This window comes from Prenolepis imparis, unplaced genomic scaffold (assembly GCF_030444845.1).
Source record: "Prenolepis imparis isolate NDT839.2.m4 unplaced genomic scaffold, iyPreImpa1.0 SCAF_5, whole genome shotgun sequence".
Classification (NCBI taxonomy): domain Eukaryota; kingdom Metazoa; phylum Arthropoda; class Insecta; order Hymenoptera; family Formicidae; genus Prenolepis; species Prenolepis imparis.
In genome coordinates this window covers 7487166-7509081 of record NW_028141163.1, presented here as the reverse complement: position 1 = coordinate 7509081, position 21916 = coordinate 7487166, and the positions used below count along the sequence as shown (strand labels likewise).

At 31.9% G+C, this 21916-nt stretch overlaps 2 protein-coding genes across 10 annotated transcripts in view; one reads left to right on the top strand and one right to left on the bottom strand.

Moving 5' to 3' along the window:
• Kair1d (Kainate-type ionotropic glutamate receptor subunit 1D) overlaps window positions 1-21916 on the top strand; it is a 384639-nt gene that overhangs the window by 195325 nt on the left and 167398 nt on the right. The gene's annotated exons all lie outside the window — the stretch shown is intronic.
• Window positions 1-21916, bottom strand: part of Notum (palmitoleoyl-protein carboxylesterase notum) — a 209316-nt gene that overhangs the window by 179791 nt on the left and 7609 nt on the right. The window contains exons 3-4 of the mRNA XM_083039013.1: window positions 8171-8481; window positions 7787-7828 (exon numbers count right to left, since the gene is read on the bottom strand). The gene's annotated coding sequence lies outside the window, so the exon portion shown is untranslated. The remainder of the gene's footprint in view (window positions 1-7786; window positions 7829-8170; window positions 8482-21916) is intronic.

Genomic DNA, 21916 nt, shown 5'->3' with positions numbered 1-21916 from the left:
ATAATTTTGAAACATATATTAACGTAGACGTGCATATACTTGCACCTCCGTAATAAAATGAAAAAATCTCTGTGGAAAAAGTTGATTTTAGAGACCTCAAGTTAATTATCCGAGTACGAGGATGAAAAGGGTCGTCGTCCATCAATTTTTTTTTCTCAAGACTTGATAATTCAAAGCGAAAGTCTCATAATTTCCGCCGCGCTCGCGAGTCTGCTCGAGTGTGATGAAATTAAGTGGTCGAAGTGCGTTTGGATCCGACACGAACGTCATCTCCTACCGTTGCTTTCTCTCCTCTCTCTGTCTCTATCTCTGTCTTTGTCTTTGTTTCTCTCTCTCTCTCTCTCTCTCTCTCTCTCTCTCTCTCTCTCTCTCTCTCTCTCTCTCTCTTTATGATTTCCTGCCCTTTCATCTATTTCCCGCGCCGATGTCAGCCAGCTTTTCTCGGTTCTCGACGCTCGCATTCCTAAAGACTTTGTTGAAATACTATTGCTATTCAATATCAAGCATCGCATTGTCATATAGCAATGTATATATGTATATCTACACGTATGTTATATGTAAATAAATGGAGCGCGGTTTGTGGAGGAAAAATTTACGTCACAAAACACGATCAAATTTTGTTAAAAATTTTACAGTGGTCACGAGAAAATAAATCAAATTTGTTAAATCCATTTCAATGTAAAAAAAAAAATTATCAAATTTATATTCTGTCGATTTTCAGTACCAGTTATCATATGATGGAATTTTCTGTGTTTATAAACTTTTTACAATTTTAATATTGCTTGTGTTATGAATAATATTTTACATATAAGAAATGCGTGATATTTTATTTATATATCGTAAAAAAATGTGTGAAAATATGTAATATGCCTTGATTTTTGTTAATCTTAAAATCAATTAAATGCAAAATCTTTTATAATAGTGGTGGTTCTTTTAAACGTCAACGTTAAAATACGTTGCAGCATATAAATGATACAAGAAGATTATGAAGAAATGCAAGGTTAAAATTAAGAGAAGATTAAAATTAAATCATTTTGGGGCGTAAAAAGTTAAATCCGACCAGACTATATTTTCTTCAACTGTCGTGCGAGAACAAGGGCGCGCTCGAAAATTTGGTACGTGCAGTATGAATTCCTCGTTACACCGGTTATATTTTCTCGTTTCCTCTGCGCATCTCTGCGACGTGCTGTATTTTCCAACATCGACCTCAACGACGATGAGAACGTCGACGACGGTGACAAATATGTCGAGGTTTTTCGTGAGGTACATCATCATTTTGGTGAAAGAGTTCAGTATCTCCGACGTATATCTTTTAAATTTTGTACACGGTTTCATTTATCCACCGAAATATCGGCGCTCGTTTATCGCCGACATCCGCATTCGGAATCCCCGTCTCATCCAAGCTGTATTGCTTGATTGGCTAAAACAAGTCTCGCAAGAGACTTTTTGCTCGCTTGACTAACGGGTATAAAATATTACGAGCCGATGCACACGGGTCGACGACACATCGCGACCGACTATTGCTTTTCTTCGCATAAATGGTGACCGCGGAAAATACCGTCGAAAAAACATGAATTATGACAAGTCATGCGGCAAAGACTGTTATTTACAGCCAACTCGACCAAGGCAGGTACTCGGAAATACATATAGCACCGACCGCGAAAACGGTAGAAAAGCTTAACGTACGAAGAACAAGTTTCATCGGGTTCTCTGTCGCGGTTATGACTTCTGAAAAATACGAGGAAAAAGCAACATCCTTTCATCCGAGATCTTGGATACAAATATACACTTTGTGACATATATAATAAATATCGGATGCGTATGATGAAACTAGATGGAGACAGCATCGTAAATTTTTGAAAGCTGACTTGGAAGGATTTATTAGATTTACTCGGCAAAGTTTCTGTTATAAATGCTGTTTATTACGATTACTTTAAGTGTATTATATGCTACGAAATCTTTTAGAATTTTTCTTCTTTTTTATCGAAAAAAATTTATTGTTTATGCCAAAATTAAGTCAGACAGCTGTTTTGGCAACTTTAACTAAATTCTCCTGTAAATGATCTATTATGGCGCGAATTGCTGTGTCATATATAATACTCGCAGACGCGATAATGACAGGGAATCGACGATAATTTTGCGGGATCCGTCTGTTTCTGAGGTCAGTTCAGCGGGACAAAGCAACTGCATCCATTCAAATATCTGTGAGCTCGCGCTTTCATGATTAACGCGACCTGCCTGCCCGATAAGATCTGGCAACCCCCAAATTTCGTACGTTCCAACATCGTGGTTGCTCGCTCCGGGAATTCCAACGCCGCCTGTTCGAACAATGCCCCATTTCGTAGGTTCCCGTTGTGTTTACCGAAGAAGTTTATCTGTTTGAGAAACACCGCTTGTAGCGGGACGAAAAGTTCACCAGTCGTTGTCGACTGGTCCTTGTATTCCTGAGCGATTAAGCTTTCGTGCAATGCAGTATTCCATTTTCGCCTTAGTATCGAATATTATTTAAGTAAGTTTTCTATATCGTACGTTGATACACCGTATTAGATTAATAAATAAATATAGAAAGCGATCGAGAGCGACTTTGTGTCTCAATCGCAATATTTTAATATTCATTGAATAATTTAATATTCAGAAAACATATTTTTTTAAATATATCTTTAAACTGACAAGTTGTAAAATTATTTTATAATTAACATATATTTTAAGATTTTAAGAATCACATTTTAGTTAAGAAATAATTGATATCTCAACGAAGCAATTTGTCAAATTTTATTTCTATATATAAAATATCAAAAAGAATAGAACGTCCCAGCATGTGTCAATGCGTCAACTTCACTTATGTATAAAAATATCAATTTTTGAACAGCATTCTTCTGAAAGTATATACCGTGAAGATTAAATAAATAAAGAGTTTGCTTTGAGAAATTGCGTTTTCATGTCCGATCTACGGCTACGAAAAATTTCATCTCTGCTTTTCGGAATTTGACGCCCGACGTATTTCTGCTGAAAGATGGAAGAGCACGCAAAACTTCAAGAACGAACCATATAGTATACCGGCCACTTTAGACAATTTACTTTGCGGACCGGTGGACTCCGAAAATGGGGTTCGTTTACGTCATGACGAAAGACCGAACCGCCGAAAGCTTAACTCGCGGCGATCATATATCATCCCCACCGGTGCGCGTCATGAAAACCCTCCCCAAAACCATAACTCTCGTCCTCTTCTTTGTTTTATAAAAACTTTATGGGGCGGGATATTAGATACGAACCTCTGTATGATCGCGAGTATCTACCTTGTCTTCGCCGCGAGCTACGAGAAGTATAAAACCAGCTTCGCCGTAATCCACAAAATTCGCAGATATCGGGGAAAAAAATTTGTCTGTCAATATTTTTCTTAAAAATATTGAACACCTATTATTCGAATTCCTTCTGTTCGTATCTTTCGGCTCTTTTCAATCGCGAGTTGTATCGAAATGAAACATTGTGATATAAAAATTTAAGATTTCCTTATTTTTGTTTCATCATATATAAAATAATTTTTTATTACGATTCCAAATGAAAAAATTATAAAAATATTATCAAATATTTACCGTAGTGCAGTTTGAAAAAAACATTTGGAAATGTTTTATATTGATATTTAAATACTACATGAGAGACAGTTATCAATAAAACAATTGCAAACCATGACTAGTTCCGGGCGCATCTCGATAAATTGAAACAATGTAAATTGATATATGAAATCAAACCATATCGGCAAGCTTTACAGAAATGGGCAAAAAATTAAAGGCGTACACATATCTACATATGGCTTGATAATTCAAAAATATATATCAATAACATTACAACTACAATTAAAAATAATCTATATAATAAAATATTAAAATAATAATTAGATACTTAAAAAGTCGCTAGTAAAATTTTAAAATAGGAACGAAGTAAAGTCGACCCAACTAGCCAAAATTATATTTATTTAAAAAACACACAACGTTTCGACCATATGGATGTGGTCCTTATCAAGTGTAATACTGAAACAATACAGTTTTAAATCATAAGTGTGAGACGGTTTGATATGTCAAAAGTTAGAGATTTTTTACATACTTCATTAGTAGAGGTGCAGCCAAATTAACGATAACGTCAACTTTTCCATAATATAGTTACAACATATTTAAATAAACATAACATAAATTCAATTTTGTCAAAATATTTGAAAGAGAGAAAAAGAGAAAACGATCCTATCGTTATGATGATTCGTCAAAAACTGTTTCTGACGAATCATCATAACGATAGGATCGTTTTCTCTTTTTCTCTCTTTCAAATATTTTGACAAAATTGAATTTATGTTATGTTTATTTAAATATGTTGTAACTATATTATGGAAAAGTTGACGTTATCGTTAATTTGGCTGCACCTCTACTAATGAAGTATGTAAAAAATCTCTAACTTTTGACATATCAAACCGTCTCACACTTATGATTTAAAACTGTATTGTTTCAGTATTACACTTGATAAGGACCACATCCATATGGTCGAAACGTTGTGTGTTTTTTAAATAAATATAATTTTGGCTAGTTGGGTCGACTTTACTTCGTTCCTATAATAAAATATATTTTCTAGTAATGAAATGTGCAATGTTATAATTTTATCAAAAAATTAAGTCTTTTTTTACGAAAAATCTTGTTATTAAAAAAAATTGGCAAATGACTTATAGATATAATATTCAGAAAATCGTATTAATCATTGTTCGGAGAAGTTTCATCACATTGAAATCATAGACTGACGTAAAGCTCTTTGCGAGTTTAACTTTTAGTCTCCGACTGAACTGTCCTGATGGTGAAACCGGAGTCGAGTATATCTCTCGATGAATGTCAATTCGAGAGCGACTCTCGATGAAAACTCTCAACCTAGCTTCGTCCATCCAGCCTCAGGTGAGCAAACTTTATTCGCGGGTTTATCATTGCGGCGAAATTTTTCATACCGAATCGAAACCGACTGGATTCTCGGCCGAGCAATCGGGCAAAGGCAACGGCGTTTCCAGGCTACGAAAATAAATATCCGAGCTTTCAGGAGGAAATGCACGCGATTCGACATATCGACAATCGTGGCGGCAGAGGATCGGATGAAACTTTAATCCGCCCGTTGATATTCGCGCGTGCACATAAGCGTAATATACACGTATAGAAAGAGAGAGAGAGAGAGAGAGAGAGAGTTCAGGAAAAACGTAAACGTAGCCCGGGATTACACGATTCCTCGTTTCTTTTTGTTGTTCTTTCGCCGTGAGTTTCTCCGGTACCGGCATTTATTTTGCAATAGCCGGGGATAAATATTCATGACGTGAGCTTTAACCCACCGCCCGCTCGGCGTCTATGACACATCGCGGTAACCACGCAGTACGCCGTTACAGGCGAGATATAATGGACCGCTGTGTGTGTATAACCGCCTCCTCTCTTCCACTCCACGATTTATATGAATCGTAAATAGGCGCGTCATGCACGCCGACCGTAATTCCTTTCCCGCGCAATTTCCGCGGAAAGGTTTCGCGCCCCTCTGTTTCCCCGCGCTTACGATCATTAAGCTGTGAGTGGAAAAAATGACCGGCAACGCAGACGAAAATCCAGGCGATAGTCAGTACGGATAATAGCTGGGTCATAGATGTATATCGACGCATACCGGTCGCAATATACGCGTCAGTGTGGATGATGCTTGACATCTGACATTCACGGTCGATAGTGCGAATGTACGTGTTATCGATTCAATAACAACATGAACTGTCAAATTATGGAGATTATTCGCGTTAATTGGAGATACAAATGAGCTGTTACACGGTTATCTTCATGCATTCATATATTATCTTCACATTCTAACAAAGACAATCTTCGAAAATATTTAATGCAAAATATGATTATATCATTACAGTATCTCTTTATGATTTAAAAAAAAATAAAAATAAAAATTTTATTGAATTTATATTGAAATAATAATATAAAAAAACTGATATATGTACCAAAAAATTTTTATTTATTTTTTATCCGTAATTTATATCGCAATTTCTGGTTTATAGTTTAAATGTAATCATAATAAATATAACTTATATTTTGTTTTTTTTTAAATTTTCTTTTCAAATTGAAACAATGGAAAGTTTTAATGATTATAAATAAAAGAAATACTGACATGTATTACTCCTTTTCATAATTTCTATTAGAGAATCTGAGAGAATATTTAAACCAAAGTTAAGTAATCACGAAAGCGGTTCACTTAATCGAACCGACATCGGTTGCTTCATTTGCGAGTTACGGGGATTTTGTTACGATGTTAGTCGGGTCTCATAACTCTTATATAAGATTAAACGCAAACCAATAGAAATCAAATACGTTGCAATAAGAAGGAAAAATAAATTTCGTAGCGAAGATAACAGTATAAAGATCATCGATTTGAATGTATAGTCAAAAATGCAGTTTGACATTAAAATAAATAATAAAAAAACGATTCGAAAGATCCGCAATTGTTTACAGCGAAATATAAAAATATTATCAAAAAGATAAATAGAGGTATAATAATAAAATCGCGGTTTTTTCCATTCGGAAATATATTTTTATCCGAAAAAAGACCGATTACATTTCACAATTTCGAAATTGTTAAATAATGGAAAATTATTCAGCAGCATAAAAATATCTTTCAAGAAATTTGAATAATGCATAATAAACAATTTTTCATTTAATACATCATCTCGAATCGCCATAGAACTTGCTTTTTGGGTTTTGTCAAAACTATAATAATTTTATTATTGCGTCGATTAATACTTATACACATTCGTCAATGCATATATAAAAAATAGACAAAATATATAATGTACTCTAGGGGTTGTGTATTTTTTGTATAGGTATATTATATATATGATAATTTTTCTCTATAATTAAGATTTATTTTGGCTCTCATATGTTTTATTGTAACTTTTAACACTCGATGTTATAAACGTATCTATGTAATTAAATTGGATTTTAAATTGGATTTCTATTAACTTTTGTTACCTATAAAAACGTACTTTTGAGTGGCTTGGAAAATTGTATCGTCACGGACACTGGTCTACCTCATTGGTCTGAGATTGTGTCGTAAAAAAAAAGTATATGACGAGTGAACGCTGGTCGTCGAGGCGTCTTAAACGTTACTTCTGCGCGTCTCGTAAAAGGACGAACTCTTGTGGTCGAGAGATATAAAAGCACGCGATTAGCTGGGCTTTGGAGTGCTATCTCTTTCTTTTTCTTTCTCGCGCGCGGATAGATGAAGCGTGCTGCTTCGAGGTAGAAATAGCTAAGCTCAGTGCTAAGTTTCAAGTTATGGACGGTGTATAAAAGTCTACATTTACACGTTCTTTTCGTCCGCGATAAAAGTTCCGTAAATTGTGCCATGCGCTGCACAATAATGTCTTCGTTAATGTTGCACTACTATAAAACTAGACATTTTTTTGCAATAAACTTTTTTTTTGAGATTGTGTTGATAAAAAAGGGTAGCACGCACGCAGATGAATTTATCATCATATTATACTTATAATCCCTTTATAATATATGGCTTTAACGTAATATCTAATTATATTTTTGAAATATTTCGAGTAAAATTTTTTAGAAAAATAAGTTTTAATAGTTATAGTTAAAAATATTTATTTTTTGATATATTTGAGAAAGCATAGCTTGACACAGTTTTCTTGTTGCGCAAATATCGAATTGTATATATTCTCTTGCTTTTTTAAGAAAAGTTTTTAATAAATAAGGTAAAAGTTGATCCCACTCACCAGTTGATGCGTAACAGCGGAGTTGACTGCAGCTACGTCGATCTGTAACATATAAATATAAAATTTCAATTATAGTAGCGCTCAAAATGTTTAATATTAAAAATAATTATTATTGCATCGATTATATAGTATGCATCGATTAAAATCAAATAAATTATAAAATAATATAAAATTCAATGCATATAATAAACAGATATTTAATGGAATAATAAATTATATAGTAATTTCCAAACAAGTTATTTTTTTAAACAAATTTTTATGATATCATATATAAAAGTTCTTTCCTAAATTCTTATTTAAAAATACTTAATTCCAAATAAACGAAATAAATAAACGGAAATAGACGCGCGATATTAAAAAATAATATACAGATAAATTATTTACCCCAAAGTTGCTCCGTTATCGCCTGATGCCTCCCAGGCCTCTTCCTCCTCTCAGGTTGTCAGGATTCATTGCACTCACTCGCGAAAATATAGTTCATTTCAATCTATTATTGTTCATTATACGGCACAATAAGAACGAACGCGCGATACTTTACACGGCACTCCCGAATTTGAACGATGACACTTTGCATAGCACTCCCGAACTAATTAAGACGCGACGGATTATGTGCGGCACATCAACAAACGAACGCGTGATACTTCTTGCGACACTCCCGAACTAATTAAGACGCGATGGACCATCCGCGGCACTACCTATAACAAACGAGACACACTATTCAATGTATTAAATATAATATAAATATGCTATAGATATACATATAAGTAATTTATTAGTTATTAATATCATCTCGTAACAACGCGATCTTCTGGGTACTTAACTTTCCCTTTAGGATAAACCTTCCGGGTACTGAGCCCTCCCAGCAACATCAAGGTGTATAATTATATAATATAAATATAATCCCCAATGGAAGGGTTATATTGTAAAATTATATAATATAAATGTGCTAAATGTTTTGTTTAATCAAAAATTAATTATTGTTGACTCAATTGATTATTAATTGTGACATGAGATATATTAAAATGCAAAAAATGTATACATAAATTATTATAAAAATAATTATTACTTGTAATTTAACGTGATAATTTTATAATTTTCAATTTTTATCGCTTTGATTTCTACTTTGAATAAATAAATTATGCAAAATACTTATTTCGATAAATAGCTACCTTAATACATTTACAAATCTTTAATCATATGAGTTCATGATTACTAATTGTTGTGAATTGTATATGAAAATTGTGTATAATCTGCGAGACATTGTTTATTCAATTATTATATTTTGAAATTAAAATAAAAAATAATTAGCACTCACTCTATGTACTTTTTCTTTGGGCTATGAACAGCCCAATAACAAAATTGCAATACACCATGTTGATTTACGTATAAAATGTACAAAATACAAATACGTACAAATTATAAAGGTGTCACTAAAATAATTAATATTTTAAAAAATAATTATTGTGCGTAGCTAAAGTTTTGATTTAATTCTTAAACAGATACTTAATTAAAACAGTTTACAAAAAATTGTTTAAACATAAATTTCTGTAAAATATATAAATGTAAAAAATTTAATTTTTATATACATATATATATATATAATATGTATATACATATACTTATATTAATACGTTTATATAATTTTATAAAAAATATTTTAAAAACATGATATTGAAAAATATTTTTTATATACCTATTTGTACAGAAAAGAGAGAGAAAGAGGGAAAGAGAGAATAGTAACAGGACAAAGCACGAACGGCTCGCGACCTATCTCTCATCGCGATATTTGTTAAAAGATTTCTCACAAGAATTATTTCTTTTAAAATATTTTAATATTAAAGTACAAAAATGAATCGAAAATTGTTTTATGTGCGTAGAGAAAAATATAAGATAAAACCAGCATATATTTCGATAATTTCGTAAAATATAAAGACAATCTAAAATTATACACATGAAACTATGAAATATAAGTTAGATATAAGTTAGCTCATCCTTGGCATTAAATAAAATATTATGCACTTAAAAATGTATTAATTATTGATGGTATATCCCAGTAAATATTCATCCCAATAGGCAGATTAAAGCGGTTTTACTTTACTTTCTTCTACAGGTGTATGTATATTATACGTGTAGTGTGTGTATGTGTGTGTATGTGCATGTACAATGTGTGCATCTTCAAAATTTCATTGTGGCCACTCTCTGCTTGGTGCCATAATTCTGGCGAATCCTCATTAACAACCACGCGATGGTAACGATGAAAGCCTCGCTTGGTTCCCTTCGTTTCGTATCGATTGTGACTCGACCCAAGGGAGAATCAAGATTTATAGTAGTGGAACTGTCAGGCACTCCCTGTTGGGGCTTATCCACGGTTGATCCATCTGTCACGGAGAATATATCTGATCTGTTTGCCCTTTTTTAAAATTCATTTTATATATTTTTTTTCAAACGTATTTTTCGTAGTATAGCTGTTGGCAAATTGCGGCTCGTCGAGCTTGTTTCACGCATGTACACTTTCCTGCATATTTTAGACAGTCTTCGATTACTTTTTTGCCGCATTCTCTGTGGAGTACTGGCTTGGCAATATGGGTAGACAAAGTCTGATTAAAAATCACGAAGATACGGAGAATAAAACAAAGGGATGGCTGTTACAATTGACAATTGACTAAGTATAATTTACAATTGACTGAGTCTGCCTTTTATAAGATACTTCCATCTTATTTTCATAGAATTTTTCTTTAAAGAAAAAAAAGATTGACAGCGAATAGAAAAACTTTTCCATTTGTGACGGTATTTAATTCTCATTTTGCGCGATAAATAAAATATGATAATAGTCTCGGATATTTTTTAATGAAAAATCGATATTATTGTATTGTAAATTCAAGATAAATATTTTTTAAATCTTTTTCAATAAAATTATTTCGATATTTTAAATTGTGTTTTTTCTTGATAAACTCTGCTCTGTACAAACAATTTGTTTATGTGTGTTATCAACGGGTCTCTTTACAAAGTAACCAATCCATCGTGGAATCGATTCTCCCTTACTCCCGTTACACGAAACGATTCCGTTGCGTCTTCGAAAATATTTGCATAGTCGTTCAACAAAAGGAATGCGTTCTACGTATAGCATCGCACGTCTTTGTCACGGATTTTCGTTTGGCATTTTCGCTTTTCCGGTGCGAGCGAGGAAAGCGATTCTCCTGAGTCCTCCAAGATTCACAAGAATGCTTTTCCGATATCCACACACGACGATGACGGCACGTCGCGCACGCGAGTCTCTGCTCCACGTTGAGAACACCAGAACGCTTGTTGATGCATCATGTACATACACTTTCGTCAGAAGTTATTTTCAATGACAATTCCAATTTGAAAGGATAACTCGATACGTTTTATCGGCGAATGCGTGCTATGCACTTTCATATGCATATACGCATATCAGCAATATGAATTATATATAGAAAGCTTTAATTCATAACGTATTTATTTGCAAAGCATTCACGTGAGCGTGTGCAAAAACAGAATTTCAATATGTTTTATATTTCGCGAAGTAAAATTTATGCATGTATATCAGTCATGCGTGTGTATGTGTGCTTTAAATTGAAATATTAATTCAAATAAATTGTGTTATATGTCATACAATACCACCTTTTGTTTTCTATTTTAAATAACTTATAAACAACTGTAGCGCAATATTATGTTTTATACTTACATTGCAAACTAGAACGATCATTTATTATTAAATTCACGCAAATTGTACGTGTTTTAAAATTGAACATTATAATTCAGACAATATTGGAATATTGTACATATATTGTTTAAACATAATATATACACTATCAATTACTACTACAATATTATACATATTATCTATTTATTTAACTTCAAATAATTTTTCATATATAGCAGTATTTTATTTTATATATTTTTTCCAATATTCTTTATATTTTATAATACTATATTTTACAATATTTTTGCTTTAAAAACTGTATTATTGCACATTTCTTACACAAAGAATTTATTTCTTTTTTATATAGATAATGACAAATGGCACACAGAAATGACTTTATTACTTTCGCAATAATGTGCATTATTTATTCATTTTATTGCGCGTGTGTGTGTGTGTCTGTATGTATATTGATTAAAACTATTTTTCTTCATCATTCTTTTATTCACTTTGAGTATGAATGTGAATATATGTGACGAGTAAGTTATCAAAAACTAGAGGCAAAATCATGATAAAATTTTAGAAATACTTTATCCGTCAGTATAATGACATTTATGATATATAATTAACAAGTTAGATCAATTAATTTATGTTAATAGTGTGTGTGCGTATTGCGCCGTAAAAATAACATTGCAAAGTAGCACTGCACTACTTCAAAAAGAGGAAAACTATAATTTGCTAAAAATATTAATAACGTATGTAGCGCAAGCAAGACTGCTCGGCTCATACCAACAATTTTTTTGATCCACTTTTTTCTTCTAACGAATGCAATGCAATTAATTCTTTTTAACATAGCGCGCGCATTTCGGTGACGCGCGCCAGAAAAAAATTCAGTTTTTATTTGGTATTATTTAGTTTTTATTGAACTCAATTTTTTCGCAGTCTTGCTGCTGGTAAACATTTCTAATAAAGAACGAGTTTCCGGAGAGTTTCTAGAAATAACATGCGTTTTTAAAGCGCCGAATGCGTTTCGGTCGTCGCAATATCGCTCTGCGACATATTTGCCGGAAAAAGGTCTGCTGGAAGACTTATCGTAGCGGAAGAACCGGGTCCTCTGCTCGAATGGTATTTTCGTGTGCGGAGAGAATGTCTGGAACGATATATCTCGAGCGGTGAATAATCGCGACTCAAAAACAAGAAGCGAGAGAGCGCGAGAGCGGAGAGATGTATTATTCGTCCAAGCGCGGCTGGCAACATAAATTACTAGCGTATTCGTCGTATATATGCGTGTGCCCTCGCGTATAGATGTGGGACAGGGAATGCAGGACAATCCACTCTGCCGTAATCTTATCTAACGATTGGACGAACGGAGAGCAGGAGAACGACCCAACGCTCGCTGCGGCGCGATCGACACAGTAGAAACAGACAACCTGCGTGTAGCCCGCGATATTATATGTTCTATTGTGCTGGGAGCACCGACAGTGAATGACTGCGCGTTATCAGTAAGTGCAAATAATCTATATTTCCATCATACAGTCCAGCGTCAAAGATCCATCACATTCAGCTGCATACATATATACGTGACCGTATATTCGATGTCATATGTGTCATTTATCTTAGATATTAATCTTGTACACACGCGAAAGCTAGCTCGATTTTTTTTTTACATTTTTTTGCTGCAGTTGTTACTTGCACTGAAACTATTGGCAATAAATTATAGGTTTTTTGTAATCATAAATATTTTTTGTTGTTGATACATATAATATATATGTGGTAAATTTCGGAAAATATATGTTCTAAATATACGTTCCAAATTTTCTGGATAAAAACAATTTGATGTTATCAAAAGTGGCAATAGATGAGATGTTTTATCAACGATTGTATTTTTTTATATTTATATTTATAGAGTTGTCCGATAACTCTCCCCATAAATATATTACATATTGGTAATAAATACGTCTCAACTATCATAAAAAAATATTTCCGACAAATATAACTTTTTAAAAATAATGCATATTATAAGAATTTGTTTTACTAAAAGATATCTTTACGAATCTTTTCAATATATTGTGATATTTTTTAAATTACTATTATATAATACAAAATATTATATTTAAAAAAATTAACAATTATTAACATGAATAATAACAGAGTTTTTTAATATTATTTTGTAACGTTGTAATTTTATTCTAAAAAGTAGAGAAATTTACAGTGTGGATAGAAAATAAAGGAAAGGCTTCAGTTATCGTAAATCACAGAATAAATTACCGGGTCACCGCGTTTGTATCGTCAATTGTATACATGTACTACTCCACTCGGCTGCGTAAGAGCGTAACAGAACCCCACTCGCTTTGCATGAAAATAAACCATCCGGCAGCAAGTAGCACTATCGACAAAAGTAAATTTTGGCCCAGCTAAAAGCGTTTAGAGATACGTCTGTTTCCGCATTGTCTTAATGCGTCTACTTGCTCATACATTCACGAATGAGAGAAAAGTAAACGAGACAGAAAGAGAAAGAGAGAGAAAGAAATGAGAAACATAAAAAGAAGTTATAGTTACAAGTCGCGCAAAATAAATTACGCAAGTAAGTCGAGTTGAAAAATAGATGAAAACAAAGGAGAAAGAACAGCGGGTCGATGTATTTATTTTGATTTCTCATGTGGATTAGATCAACAACAAAGGAAGCACAATTAATAAGAACTTTGTGTAAATAAAATTAATGTTTTGTGATATTTTCACATTAATATATTAATTTTTTTTCATTGTGTTAGAATAGCGGCAGAATAATGTTAGATGACAATTTCAATTTTTCAAACTAAATTGAAAAACAAATACAATATATGTTTGTTTAAAATGTTATGTAGAAAGAGTTATTTATAAAAATAATAAACTTTTTTCATGATTGCATACGAGACAAAATTGAGATACATAAAAAACTTTATAATTTATTCGCGTTACTCCATATTTAAAGTCATAATTATTATATCCAGTATTATTTTTGATATATATATCATATCTATATTAGCTTGAGATGTAGCTATTCTAAAAGCTTTATTTAATTGATAATATTTTTATTTTCATATATATATTCATTAGATATATGTGTGTGTTTCAAACTAATGGATTTCGATCTTTAAAATAATATCAGAATGGAGAATGTGAGATTTATATTTTCTCAGTTTCAGTTGTGCCTTTGGGTACAATCTACTCTCATATCAAATAAAAGGCAACTGATGCTGAGATAAAGTTGCAATGAAATGTCGTGCAAGCTATCAAAATTAAAAGCCAGTATTCTTAGAGTTAAATAGTAAAATAAATAGCATATAGTAGAGGAAGGGAGGGATGGGACGGAGATATAATAAGCAGAGGAAAACAGGAGAGGAAGGGAAAGAGAAATCGGAAAAACTGTACCCTACAGCGCAACGGTATCCAACGATCGCGACGCGAAGGATATAAATTGCTTGTTTGTTACGTTTCCCTTGTTAAACTCGGCGGGAGACAGGAACAGCGTGAAAGTGCACGGGGTCCGTGCTATATATCGTATGAAAATAAAGCACGGGTGTGTGAGTACAATGAGCGCGCGGGGTCGTGCGCGGGATGAATGAAGGCAGGGATGGATGAGCGTGAGCACGTGTGGTCGCGGGTTAACTGTTGAAAAGCGGTTATAAATAAACCACCGCGATGTCCTCGCGGCAGAGATGTCACTTCTCGCTTCGCCTTGTCGCACTTTACGCGAATTTCGGACGCCCGCGCATGAATGTTTTACGACGATGCCGTCCCGAGAACAATATCCTGTTTCCACTTCCCTCCAGGTGCAAGTATGTTAAAAAAAAACGCAATTTATACCGTTTTTATTGATTCAGCCGCGATATCATGTCATATTACAAAATAAAATATAAAAGCAAATATCGTATAAAATAAGTCATTAATAAAAAAAACAAAGTTAAATAAAAAAATTTACTTATGCTAAAACAATTAATTTTGTTAATTTTTGTATTATTTTATAATTTTATATAATGTAATCTTGGCTGCATAAATTACTTGTTATTAAAATAATGATTAATCAAACTTTTGATTGATCCTCCTCCTCAAGTTATCAATTTTTTTAAAAGAAAATAGCTTAATATAAGAGGAATTCAATTTTCGAATAATAAAAATTATATATGCATTCTTGAACTGATATTTGGAAATTCTATTGATTTTTCTAGAACGGAACGAATTGAGTATATATTGAGTAAATCCGAATGAAAATAACATGCAAACTACAGCAATAACGCCCGCTACGTTAAGCTCTTCCAATCCTACGTTGGTTCGTATCTAGATATATGTGAAATAACTCGGCTTTCATCGAAGCGTTTCCATGCAACTCAATGGACAAGTGCTTAATCGAAACTCGTCAACTGTACTTGACTCTGCTTAATGCGTGCGTTTCCATAAAATAACAAAGTGTGAGTGTGAATCTCTGAAGTATTTATTTTTCGATATATAAATATCCATTTGTCAGATTTTAAATGAATAGAGGCATAATTGTAATTAAGTTGCTCAATTTTTTCGCTTATTTCGCGATTTTCACGGACAATTCAAATATTTATATACTGTTCCGCGATTTTCGTGAGAGGATTTTATTTATTTGTTGCCTAATACTGTAAATCTTTCGTTCTCCCATATAGGTTGCTAATTTTATAATGAATCTTCTTTTATTTGGCTTTATATATTTTTAATGATATAATGAAAAAAAGATACGTAGCTCAAGGATTAACATACATTTCACATTAAATTATTGCACCTTTTTATTATTTTCGATTTCTTCATGTATTTGCATAATCTGTTTTAATCCATAATCGTGTGTGCATATAAGTAATATAAATGTCTCTTTTTTAACATTAAACCTGACTCTATTTAAATGTTTATCGCTAATAATGGTAAATAGTATTAGTTTCAACAATATTACAAAATTAAAGATTTGAGATCCGCGGTATTTATAGAAAGATAAAATCATATGAAAAAAATCTTATGAAGAAAGAGATCATATAAAAAAGAATAAAATTAAAAGTATTTTTTATGGAATATACAATTTAATGATTTAACAAAATTATAGAAAGTTTTTTTTTTAATATTTCAACTAGATGAGCAAAAAGACTGCAAAACATAAAATTAAAATAAATTAAAATATAAAAATTTCAAAAAGTAAAGCAGTAACTCGAAATAAAATAGGTCCCGCAATAAATTCCCGGCTACAAGATGATTTTAAGGTTGCAATATATCCATGTCCACTTATATCCATATAATGTTATACATATATACAATATATATATATATATATATATATATATATATACATATATATATATATATATAAAATAATTTAAATTAAATTTGTAGATGTTAATTATTTTCAGTTTTCAAACTACAGAAACTGTAATACACGTCTTGTCATGTTCTTTTCCATTTCTATAATTATGTGGCTTTCTAGGAAAAGCCAATTAGCTGGTAATAGTTGCTGGTAATAGTAGTTGATAATAGTCGCTAGTACTTTGAAATTAATTTTGTGTGACAAGTCACAGTTGCGCTTAGTCTTTGTTAGGTAGATTTGGTTACCGAAAATGCTTTTCACGACTAGACCAAATTTATTCTCGAGATGCACGATGAAAATAGGGCGAACGAGTGAATAGAGAAAAATAGAATGAAATACAATGTATAGAATAATGAAATGTATAATCTTATATATTTTGATTTATAAATCTTCTTAGATTGACTTACACAAAAGAAATATTACTGTATACATATATATAGCTTTTGTTATTACTGTATATAATATTGTATTAATTTGCAAAGATTGTAAAACAAAGACTAAAAATTAAAATAACAATAAAAATAAAAAAAAATTTAAGAATGACGAAAAAAAAAATATATATATAATAAGCCATTTATTTATTTATCGGAAGATCGATTATTTATATACATATAATTAAGAAAATATAAGTGTATAAGATTATAATAAAACTGATTATAAAGTATTGAATTTAGAATATAGGTAAAAGCTGTATATCACAGCAACGAAAAGAAAAAAAAAAAAAAGATATAGAAATTGTACAAAAGAGGAAAAGATTATCGCGAAAAAATAGCAAAATAAAAGAATGGTATGAGATGACTATATGGAGATGGTTGTGCTTGAAAGGGAAGTTAAATAAACGCAAATGCCTCGCGGCGAGTGCCAAAACAACAAAACAACAAAGCTGTTATCCGCTCTAATCACTGACCTACCGTCAAACAATCATAAAGGGAACCAGATTGTCTGGAATTTGATAGTTCAGGGCAATTCAACTAACTTCGGTTAATTCCGCTCTTTTTTCTAACATGACTTAACCTGATTGTATCTTGATTTAGCGTATGTGTTTTAACAGAAATGTGTGTATTCACTTTCCGACAAGAAATAAACGAGAAAAGATGGACGCACAATACATAAGATAGAAGGATTTGCTTTGTATCGTTTAGTCTCTCTCAATCGAATGAAATTCTAGTATAAAGAGATGAATAGAATAGAGAGAGAAAATATATATCTCCAAAGAGAAGCTCTTTGCAATCAATAATATGATTTTACTTGTAACGGATAAGTAAAAATAATGCAATTATGGCAACGATAACAATTCGATAAAAATTTCTACAAACGTAATAATCAATAATTATGGTTTGTTTGCTCGATGTAATTTATTTATATGTGTAATTCAGGTCTGAGAGGATCGCGTTAACTGCATCGGAAATTACTGATGATAAGAAACACCTGCACATTTCCGATTATTTCCGAATGATAAAGGCAATGTAATAGAGAGAGAGAGAGAGAGAGAGAGAGAGAGAGAGAGAGAGAGGTAGAATCATATGTACATGTAATCACGATAACACGATAACGTCGTTGTAACGCTACTTCCCGACAGCGTCAGCTGGTCGAGGTAATTTAGAGAATCAATTACAACGAAACGATTAGATCATCTCTCAACAGCAATAATACATAACGATGGCACATCTGTAACATTACGACGGTTATTACCGTGAGACGATTATAGTTGCCGCATTGCATATTGCAGAGACATATTGTTCTCTGACAAACACGTACCGATATCCATGTAATCGATAGCAGCAATTCTAATATTTGTCTCGGAAAATAATATTTTTTTTTCTATTGATATTAATGTGCTTTAAAAATTTTAATTTAATTTTTTAATTTTTTAAATTGTTTTATTCTCTTTCTCTCTGTAATTTTTTTTACATAATGTCCTAAAAAATATGAAAAAATTATAAAAGGAATGTTCTTTCGTTTCTTTGTAACTATATGTAGGTATGAGTATGTTCTAAATAATATCTCAAATATTATTTTAAAGATTTTCTTTCGCGCGTACAAAAAATAATAATAATATACATTTATTATTTTAAAGTATATAAAACAGCGTTAGGCACATTCAATATTTTACATTTAGGATAACACAATTTGGCTGATATCAGAAGGCGGCCGATTGAACGATTAATCGAATCTTTTGATCGCATTTTACGCGGCAAAATTTGCGAGTAGCCCGTGAAAATGTGGGTTGCGCAGAACATCGCGTGCCAGAAATCTTTCTCTGCCAGTGGTGACAAGCCCAGCAGGTCGGGATGTGCGGCGGTGAGTTACGCAAAATTACCCCCGTGTGCGGTTTCGTGCACTCTCGCTTCGCCGCACAGTGAAGCGCTTCGTGTCGGAATCGACGCAAAAGAAGAGCAGGGGATGGATCGGAGGTGACAGGACGCGGTGACGTGAGCTACGTGTCGACGAATCTGTTTGACCACGATATCCCGTTTGGTTGGCTGCAACACAATGACCAGCGCAACTTTGTGTCACCGCGTCGGAATTAATGTGTCCGTTTTTCGTTAGGTTTGGCAGAGGGAAAGAAAGAAAAAGAGAGAATGAGAGAAGGGGGAGGGAAGAGAGAACGCGTTAGATACATATATATACACGAAATACACAATAAACTGGTTGTATACTTGTTTATGTAAATCCATCCATATGCATTTTGATTCGTATGCATTTTAATTAATACGATCCGAATTTTCGCTCTCGAATTATGCAATGAAATCGCGCTTGGAAGTTTAGCACGCGAAAGATTGGCATTCAAAATATGTCATTAATAATCGGTATATCGGAATCATGAAATGTGATTGTCGAAACCACATCATCATTATATAATTGTTTGTAAATAATAAATTGCAATTATTTCAAGATGAAAGAAAAAAAGAGGACATTCTAAATTATCAAATATATTCGTAACTTGGAACATTTCGACAAAATGAAAAATATTATCATCATTTTCTCTTCTTTCGATTATAAATCATAATACGATAGTGTACAAGCGCGATATATTTACGTGATAGAAGGAAATAGCGAAGATCCGGAGATGTAGTCATAGTTTGTGAGCTCGGTAATCATCGATTCACATATTTAGAGGATTTACTCCTCCCTCGTCTGCCTGAGTCCGTTAATAAATTACCGTGACTAAGTTTCAGAGATATTACCAAGTTCGGTATTTACCTTAATCTAAATTTTCGATGAACATACCCGGGCATTGCTAATTGCCGGAAGCTGTGTATCATGATATTCAATCAGACGATGCCCTATATACACGAGCAAGGTATTATGGTCCTGATAGTACACCTATACGGATATCGAATGTGCCTCGCAGGCGATAGTAGTATCGTTCGATATGACTTTTACGTGTCATGATCAATTAGTCAAGTGTAATCTATTATATATTCGAAAATTAAGAGGATAAGTTTATGAAGTTTATAAATTATGATGTCGATATTTTACGGTTTTTGTGTTTGAAAACATAATTGCAAAATGAAGAAGATAATCAGATTAAATTAAAAATTGTTTCAAAAAAGCCAAAAGCAACTTTATTTTTTAAAATAAAAAATAATTAAAAATTTGATATAAAGTAAAATAAATTTGAATTATATATTAGACTAATATCAGTATTTGATACAAGTTTAGCGTAAACTATGTAATATGTACACAAAGCAGGTACTTATAAATTTGTCATTTCTTTTTAGCTTTTGAATTAGTTGTGAATTATTAATTTATACTTCTACTAATTTGTGATGAGTGTATATATGTGATATGCAGAGATATGTCAAATTATTTGTTGAAGATAAGAGAAAGAGATATATAATTGAAATGAAAAAAATTAATATATATACAAATATATAAATAGCAAAACATGTAAATGCTAAAATTGGTTAAATGTATATATAGAAAGTGTTTATCTCTTTCATAAAATAAAAAAAAAAGATATTCGTTAAATTATTCAGTATCCAAAATCGTGAAGTTAATCCTTTCCTTTACTTTTAGTTACATACCTTTACTTTCGTTTGAAGTATGTATATATTTACGTTAGATATGGGTCAGTGAAAATTATATACGCACCAAATATTAAACTCAAATAGTAAAATATCAGCATGTAACGTTAATGATATCGCTAGTTCGCAAAGCTGAAACTATTAATGGCAAGATTATAATTTGTATTTGTTGTGATTACTTAAATTTTATTTTAAAGCTATTACACATATACATACATAAATACAAATATACATAAATATATACACAGGATGTTTTAAAAAATGTTCAAAAAATCTAAACGGAGATTTCTCAGGTCACACACAATACAAGAAAAGAAATTTATATAAATGTGTCCAAAAATGCTTCTATTCTTTTGAAATATGACTCCTGAAAGATGTGATCAAAAAAGTACTTTTCGCGAATAAAATGATAACTGTTATTAAAAATTGAAATTTCAAGAATGTCTAATATTAGTAGAAAGTTATATGAGTAATTTTCATCTCAAGAAAAGTTGTTGAAAAATAAGAGATGACGATTCTTTTTTTGTCCATATTTTTTTCTTTGCAAATTTGCTTACTTTGCTCTCATTGTCATAATTTTTAGATTTTTTAGACAAAAGAAATACTTTTGTCTAAAGTCGCTAGGAACAATCGCTTTCGAGATAATTCGATTTTTATGTTCACGTACGTTTATGTTCATTTACGTTTGGAAATTGTTTTTGTTTATTTTCTGCAGAATTACTGTTATTATTATTTTCATTAATAAAATTTTCTAAAATTACTAATGAAGCTTTTTATTAGGTATTTCTTAGGTATTTATTAGGTAATTCAAAACAAAATTTTCAATTTTACCCTTAAAAGTACCACTTTATTGAGAAATTAATTTTCTATTAAGACTAAATAGTTGCTTAGATGCACCATTCAAAGAAATTGCAGACATTTATTTTAAAGAGATACTTGGGAAAAACACTATTTTTAATTTTTTCTTCAACACCTTGTATCTCCGAAACGAAGCATTTCTGGGCACATGTTAAGAAATTTTTTCTCGTTTTTGACCTGGAAAATTTTCCTTCAAATTTTTTAACATCTTTTTGAAACACCATGTA